The 8,211-nt window shown below is 33.6% G+C and overlaps 1 protein-coding gene across 1 annotated transcript in view; it reads right to left on the bottom strand.

The window, feature by feature from the left end:
* LOC117176200 (calcium-binding mitochondrial carrier protein SCaMC-2) overlaps nucleotides 1–8,211 on the bottom strand; it is a 113,310-nt gene that overhangs the window by 21,192 nt on the left and 83,907 nt on the right. The window lies entirely within an intron of this gene.

Genomic DNA, 8,211 nt, shown 5'->3' with positions numbered 1-8,211 from the left:
GTGCCTGGTCACAGAAATAATGTAAGATCACACCCCTGTCCCTTTTCCAACGCCTCGTGGGGGCGGGAAAGCACCCCTGTGACTGGTTATAGAAATTATGTAAGATCACACCCCTGCCCCTTTTCCAACGTGTTCGGGGGACAGGAAGGCGCTCCTGTGACTGGTCACAGAAACAATGTAAAATCACAGCCCTACCCCTTTTCAAACGCCTCGAGGAGGCGGGAAGGCGCCTCTGTGATTGATCACAGAAATAATTTAAGGTCACACCCCTGTCCCTTTTTACAACACTTCATGGGGCGGGGAGGCACACCTTTGAGACTAGTCAAAGTAACTATGTAAGTTTAATTATACAAGTTACACACATACTCCTTTTCAATGCTTCGAGAAATTTCGAATATTTCGAAATTTAAATAATAACATTTGAAATAAGTTGGTGGTAAGCATGTTCTTGACAGATTCCGCTGAACATGACACAATTATCTTGATGTTGGTAAAGGTAGAACAGCTGATAAAACTATAAAGTAAAAATGAAGTGACAGGTGGCGACAGGAACGAAGATTATTCCATGATTAGTACTGTATAAATTGATTAACAGGGATGAGTGTTTTCTACTATATTAAAATAAAAGTTGAAAGATGATAAGGCTGAAAAATAGTGCGAGGCTCGAGGACTAAAAATCACTATATTTTATAAACTATAATGGCACTATTAGCATTTTTTCAGAACGATTGGCTAAATGGTGAAAATAGGCTAATTGTCCCGAATTTCGGGATGACTAATACTTTTGGTAATTTTTGTTTAGTTAAAAGGATAAATTTCATAAAATGCATCCTTTTCGGGATGACTAGCCAAATGGTAAAAATAGGCTAGTCGTCCCGAATTTCGGGATGACTAGCATTTTTTTTATTTCCGGCTAGTCGTCCCGAAAGTCGGGACGACTAGATGCAGCCGAGCTATTAAACAAAAGAAAGAATTTGGGTTCGTAATCAGTAGCGGTGCCCAAATGCTCGCAAACAGGTGGAGCCAGCCGATTTTAATTAATTTACATTTCTTCTCTATTTTATTATTGTCCCACTGGCAATCAAATTTCCAAAAGCTTTATATTTGTGTTGAGCGTTGCAAATGTTGATAGCCTGCGCCTCCAGGGAAGGGGAAAGATACAATTGAGATTAATGCTCCATTCCTCTATTCAATTATATCAATTTTTAATTTTCTTTTGTAAATACACTGGAAGCATTTTTAGAGACTAAAACCTTGGAAGCAAATTTCGTGGTCGAGTCGTTTACATTTTCAAATTCAAGCCTTCCAGCCAAGCATGCAAAGTAATTAATTCAGTACATTTTCTCATAAGAATTCCAAAAATTCTCCGTGCAAAACATTAATTTACTGTCATTTTTAGGTTTCCCAATCCCCTAGTCATTTCAATAAGATGAGAAATAAAAAAGTGAACGGTGTCATGTATCAGCTGTCTATACTAATGTAGAGTGAATGAAGGCATCCGGAAGGCTAGAGAAACTTTCGCTATCTACACGAAGGTCGATTGGAGTTCTCCCGGAAAGACCTTAAGCGAAAGCGATGCCATCGAAGGTAGTCCAGCTGATTGCCAAAAAATTCATTTGAATAATCTCCTCAATTATTGCTTTTTCACTCTCGAAAGTCTAAAAAATCGGATGAAACTTTTGGACAATCTTGATTTTACTTGAATCTTTCGACGGCTTTATCATATTATCGTGCAATGCAAATCTCAAATTTAACACCTGCAGATTATTGACATATCTATATATGAAATTTTAGATTCTTAAATGGACGTTCAATAAGATATGATTCAGTATAGTATTTAAGAACAATTCAGAAGAAATATAACATTTAAATTCGTAAGTGAAAAAAGTTTCCTATTAGAATTGACACGGTTGCGGCTAGTAGTCGGTGGAGAAGCTCTTCTAAAATCTAAATGAAGGAATTTGTACTCTCTTCTTAATATAGAAAGACGTTTAAGAAGGCTCCACATCTAACGGCAGAATGTTCTTTAGATAGAAGAACTAAATGCCTTAAACAATTCACAAATCAATTTGACAATCATTCTCTTCTTCTCACAACTTTCTTCTAATAGTACTTTAATTCACTTAGTATGGGAACTAGGGATTTAAGGAGTTCTGGGACTTACCCGTTGGAGGAGTTCCCGATACCGATTGATATACTCGTTCCAATCATTGCAGGAATTTTGAAAGTTCTCCTGTTCCAACATATTGCCGAAATAAGCACTAATCACTGGCATAGAAAAGGACACTTTGGCCTCTGGTTTTCACCAGGAACACACTAACGATCTGAATGCGGGTTTTAGCCAATTTGAGTAAACCCTAAGGTTTAAAGTTCAAACGAGTCGCGAAGTTGTGAACCTCGAGCCGAGCGCGAACTCGGAAATCATTCCAGAGACTGAGTACACACACTCAATACTGTCTACTGTGAGCAGGAATTCCGTACAACAGCCACCGCCGAGTAATCGGAATGAAGATAATGACTTGCAAAGAGGCCAGGGGGGATCTCCCCACTAACTTGAAACGGTACGCATCGTCACCGTTTTACATTGTGTCTTGTGACCTACGGATCTACCAACGTCACGCCGTGCAGTCATACACAGTCACAGACAACATGGGTCCCCCTACTCCTCGGCTAATTACTCAGTTGAAAACGATCTGATCCTTTCAAATAGTCTGGGATCGGAAGAAGGTCCTGATGATTTGATGATTAATTATTGTGCGGAATGTTCTCCTGATTCCGAATATATCGGGTGCGCATAGCGAATTCCCGGCCGTTTTATTGTTATTTGAAATGTTATGTGTTTAGTTAAAAAATGTCATATCTCTGAAAATTATTAAACTTTTTGAAAATATTTTGCATATTCATTTAAAGAAGTGTGATATGCACAAATTTTGTTAATGGTGTATGTTGATTTAATTGATAGTTAAAAAAAAATATATCGCTTTAATGAAAAGCTATTTCTATAGTACATTTTTTATCATTTTACAATTTTTTGCGGAATCATATAGAACTAGCTGAGACAAAGACAATTTGTTTTGAATTTTCTAAATTAGACTATTAGTTTAGAAAATTCTATTGAGTAGGATGTTTGCGCGTGTGCACTTGTGTGAGGGTGCGGTTCAGATTTCAAACCTGCAACTTTCAAGCCCCCCCCCCCCCAGCCGTCTGTCCATTCAATTCTCTTACTAACACTCGCACACACAGACGTGAAAACGTTGTATTTATTTTGAATTTTGTCAAAACTAAACTAATAGCCGAATTGAAAATTTTTCAAAACAAATTGTATTTCTCAGCTAGTTCTATATGATTCCAAAGAAAAAATTGTGAAATGACCTCAAATGGACGCTCAAGTGCTCTTTAATCTTAGACTAAAAGGGAGTTTTCAGGTATCTGCTGATTGAAAAAGCTGCCCGAGTTACTAGGGTTAAGTTGCAGTATTTAATTCTATGCCTAAGTATTCGAGTCAACTTTAATTGTTGGTTTTGGCGATGAAGCAACCTAAGATATATGATTTCATTTTGGCAAAGTCTCGGAACAATAGTTCAAGCTTTAATTCAACAAGTTTTAATGATATTGTAGAAGAAAATAAAATATGAGGTGAGATGGTAGAATTTTTCTTCAAATCTGGATAAACACTTTCACATAAACCTTAAATGAAGAGGTTTTCTAAAAATTATATATAATGGTAAATTTTTTGAATGAGTTTAAGTTACAGAAATATCCAGAGTAATGAAGGCTGTGCTTATCAAGGAAACTATTTAAAAAACTGTGAGGCCGCTGAAAAGCAAAAAATTCAATCTTTTTGAAGCAATCAAAACTAAACTGAAATTTAAGCAGTAATAGTTGAACTTTCCTCAATCCGAAACATTAAAAATGAAAAGCTCTAATATTTAAAAATCAGCAAATTGAAGCTCAAGCTTATGAGACATATAGGTGTAAAATAAAAGCCTATGGATTTTATTAGGGAACTTTTAATTATATACTGCCACATTAAAAAAATTACAGAAACAGGCCTTGAAAATTCTATTTAAAACCCATTTTAAAATTAGATAACAACTGTATACTTTTGGTCTTGAAAATTCAAAACTAAAACAATGCTAAATTTGAAACTTTTAAATTGGAATCTTAGAAATCTTAGAAAGATAATAAAAATAAAAATTTCATGTACCTAATATCAAGTAACATTTCAAGTAAATGGACAAATGATAAGAATTATAAGGTATCCAATTCCAGTAAAAAAGAAAACCACGCTGTTGTGATTTTCCCGTTTAAAAAATTAAGAATTTCAATTATAATCCTTCAAAGTTTAATAATTCCGGAAAACGTACAAAATTACGGGTACGGTCAGGAGTATGAGACCACCTGTTTTTCGATGATTGCTTATGTTTTTTAAATGTTAATGGTATTATAATTGTAACTTTTTCTTTTAAACAGGTTGGAAGTATTAAAATTCTCTATGGAGACTTATCCCAGACTTACTTACTTCATCCTAGACCTATTTTATACATAAAATAAGCCTAGGATGAAGTAATTTTTCCAATTCTATAAATTCTATAAATTTTAAATAACATCTGAAATCATAAACAGTTTTAGCGTTATGTACTACTTCATATGTTATTTAAAATTTAACAAAAAATGAAATTTTTCACAATATAGGCCTATTTTATATATACATAATTTTTATAAATTTCCACCTATTTAAGAGAATAAAATTAAACCCGCATATAATTAACATTAAAAGAACGTACACAAAAATCGGAAAACCGGTGGTCTAATACTCGCGACTGTGTTAATGTAAAATGTTTTTTTTTTATACTGTACAGTTGAATTGAACCTCTCCAGATCAAAAGGGGGTGCGCGGGGGTTCAATATGAGTAATACTGTCCAGAAGGTAAATTTTGAAACTATTTCGCATTTTAATTTTAAGGACTGATTCTTGTAGAGAATTTCAAAGCGCATCTTTTTTTCCTTTAGCAGATATTTTTAGATTTTACAGTTTTTGAAGTAATCGATAAAAACCAAATTTTTCTTTCAGAAGAATTAAAAATGTAATTCAGTATTAATAGAGTTGATACATTGTGAAAATTGACTGAGTTAGCGCGAGTTAAAGTTGGTAAAAATTGAAATTTGTTTACTTTGACAAATCTATTTTTTATCACTTACTTCAAAAACTGTAAAACCTACAAATACTTTATAAAGGACAAAAGATACGCTTTGAAATTTCCTACAAGTATCAGTCCTTGAAATTAAATTTGAACGATTCTTAAAATTGACATTCTGGAAAATTTTCTCAGGCTAAATCCACACGTAGGGTAAGGGGGGGGGGGGTAGCGCCAACTAGTTAACAGTCAATGATTTTTTTTCAAGTTAATAAGATGTTGAATTGATCTACATTAGTTCTACATTATTTTATATCATATTTCTATAAGTATGAGTCACATGAAAAAAGCAATTATTATGTAATTTAATTATTTCCAACAAGCTGTATTTCGTCGGCTTTTCCCCTTACCGGGGGGGCAAAGTCGACTGCAGCTTTTTATGAAAGTCAAAATATTTAAAGACAAGAAAATATGATGGTTTGCTTCTATGGTATTTTATGTACCGGAAAAATTACCTTTAAAGATATCCAAAAAGAAGAATAAGTTATTTTGTATAAAAATAGAGATAGGTGTAATATAACCTCTTATTCGTTGACATTCTACTAGAAACGGACTTTACGCAATTTTTCTACCGTACCAATACAAGAAAACTGCATAACGACTGGATTGATAATAATCATATTTAATAGCATGGACATAGGAAACAAGGGACTAGGCATGCCATTCCGCGGGTGATGCAATGAGGGGGGAGGTCCGCCACCTTTTTGATGTCCCGCGACAAACGTCACAGCGCCCACATGTTTATATTTTCATTGACAGTTGTCGGCAAAAATGCTCGTGCGCATAATCAAATGGCACATCGTAAGATGGCAGCTCTCCCCACTCATGGAATTCTTCCCCCTCCCGTGGATTCAACCCCGCTCGACAGGTTAGGATGGCATGTCTAGTCCCGTGTTTCCTATGTCCATGGTGACACGTGTATAACCTAAGAACTTGTAAATATTATTGTCGCCTCCCCCTCCCCCGGCCAGATCTCACTTATTTATGAGATTTTATATATTTTGGACTTGAATTACATCTAATTATTATAATTAGAATGTGTGATATTGTTTTATCTGTCAAAATATCACATTTTTATACTGTAAGTATTGTCATTAAAGTTGAAAACTTTATATTTCTGTCAGCGAAACTTCCATTCTTTCGTGGTAAAAACTGTTTTCTGTATAATTTTTCTTTTGCAACGTCAATTTTCAAGATTTTAGTAAGTAACACTATCTCTCTGATAAAATAGATTTATTTTATGCAAAGTAGATCTGGAATTGTTAAATAATAGCGATGCTATAAGGAAAATCACCTTTATCCCACTGGTTGGCACTGCCCCCCCCCTTCTCTATTCTATTTGATTCGGAGAGGTTCAATTATTCACCCGAGATGTAAAATTTTGATCCAAAAGTGGATCAAATAGTTGCAAAATGGAAAAACAATATTAACATCTACGTATAGAAATATGCGAGTGTAGTTGTAAATTTGAATGCCGTAGTTATGTAGTTGTCAACTGTTTCTTCATTGTGCAATGCTTCGATAAACTTTTGGATCAAAATCTTACACCTTTGCATTTTTTGTGTCATAATTTAAGGCCGTGGATATTCGACCAGTATTTTATGACTTGATTGGTGGACCTTGGAAAAGGGGAGGGGTTTTATCAGTCCCGCCTGTACTATTCGATAATTATGATAATTGGACAATGGATGATTAGACATTTCGTTAAATGCAATCGTTTAAGGACATGTGATACTTAAAAAAATGTCGATTTTACCAGTTTTAGGTTCCCCCGGCTTTTTTTCTAGAATAATAAATATTTTGTCTTCAAAATTTGGGAAATGATAGCGAACATGCTAACGGACGTCCCCACATACTTTTTTGCTGGATTAATTCAAAAAACTTTTAATTGAGCAAAATGTGATTAATTTGCACAGCGCTTAGGAATCAGTATTGATTTTTTCAGTATTAGATTCCCCCGGCTTTTTTCCCAGATTAATAAATATTTTGTCTTCAAAATCTGGGAAATGATTTTAATATTGCTAACAATGTGTGTGTATATTTCGAGGTTATGTGTGTTACAATTCTCCCGAGCGTTTCTTCCAAACTACACAATATTTTTGTGCGAAAGCTTTGGACTTATAAAATAAACATAGTAACTAATCTCCCGGAAGTAAGTTTTGTTGGCAGGCAATCAAAAAAGCTTATTTCATAGATAGTTTCCAAATTATCGGAAAGGCAGAGATGAAAAACGACGTAACCTCAAAATAATGCACATGCACAACATTTTTATTTAGCATAATTAATTTTTTCGTTATTATCCCTCAAAAAAGACTCCCGGGACGTCCGTTGTGATATTTTATAGCATCTCCGAATTCAGTTTTTTTAAATTTTCATTTTGTGGAAAAAAATCCGGGGGAACTATACCCGGTTGACCACACGACGAAGAATCACATGCTCTTAAAGTTAAATAATTGTAAAGTGTGATTTATACTTTTCAAAATTAAAAATTTCAGTTGAAAATGTAAAATTTATAAAATGGACCTCTTAAGAATGGAACGATTCACAAATGATTAAACAAATACTCCGTTTAATATCGTTTAATTTACAACTGATAATTTTTAAATTTGGTTCGTCCATTATCATTAAATTGTAAATATACCATTTTTTTAGTCTTTAATTCATTTTTATTTTTCATAGACTTGACACGTTCTACGATAAAAATTGCTGAATTTCAAACCATTTACATTTTTTATATTTAAAATCTTTAAAACTGTATTCAAAATGTTTTCAATTTGAAAATTAATTATCAAGAACTAAGACTGAACAATTGAAAAAAAAGAATTAAAGGACTTTAGAATTATTTATTGTAAACTGAATGATTTCATAACTGAAAATTTTACAAATGGATTTGTTAGGGCATTTTGAAATGATTGGAAAGCTTGTACTACTAACAAAAAAATAAATATATAAAATAAAAAAGCTGTCAAGACTGATGCCCTAATTTTGAAAGGTAAATTATGCTACAGTTTTG

Source organism: Belonocnema kinseyi, chromosome 7 (genome assembly GCF_010883055.1).
Source record: "Belonocnema kinseyi isolate 2016_QV_RU_SX_M_011 chromosome 7, B_treatae_v1, whole genome shotgun sequence".
In the NCBI taxonomy this organism is placed as follows: Eukaryota; Metazoa; Arthropoda; class Insecta; order Hymenoptera; family Cynipidae; genus Belonocnema; species Belonocnema kinseyi.
The sequence above is the reverse complement of the archived record's forward strand: the minus strand, read 5'-3'. Positions and strand labels throughout refer to the sequence as shown.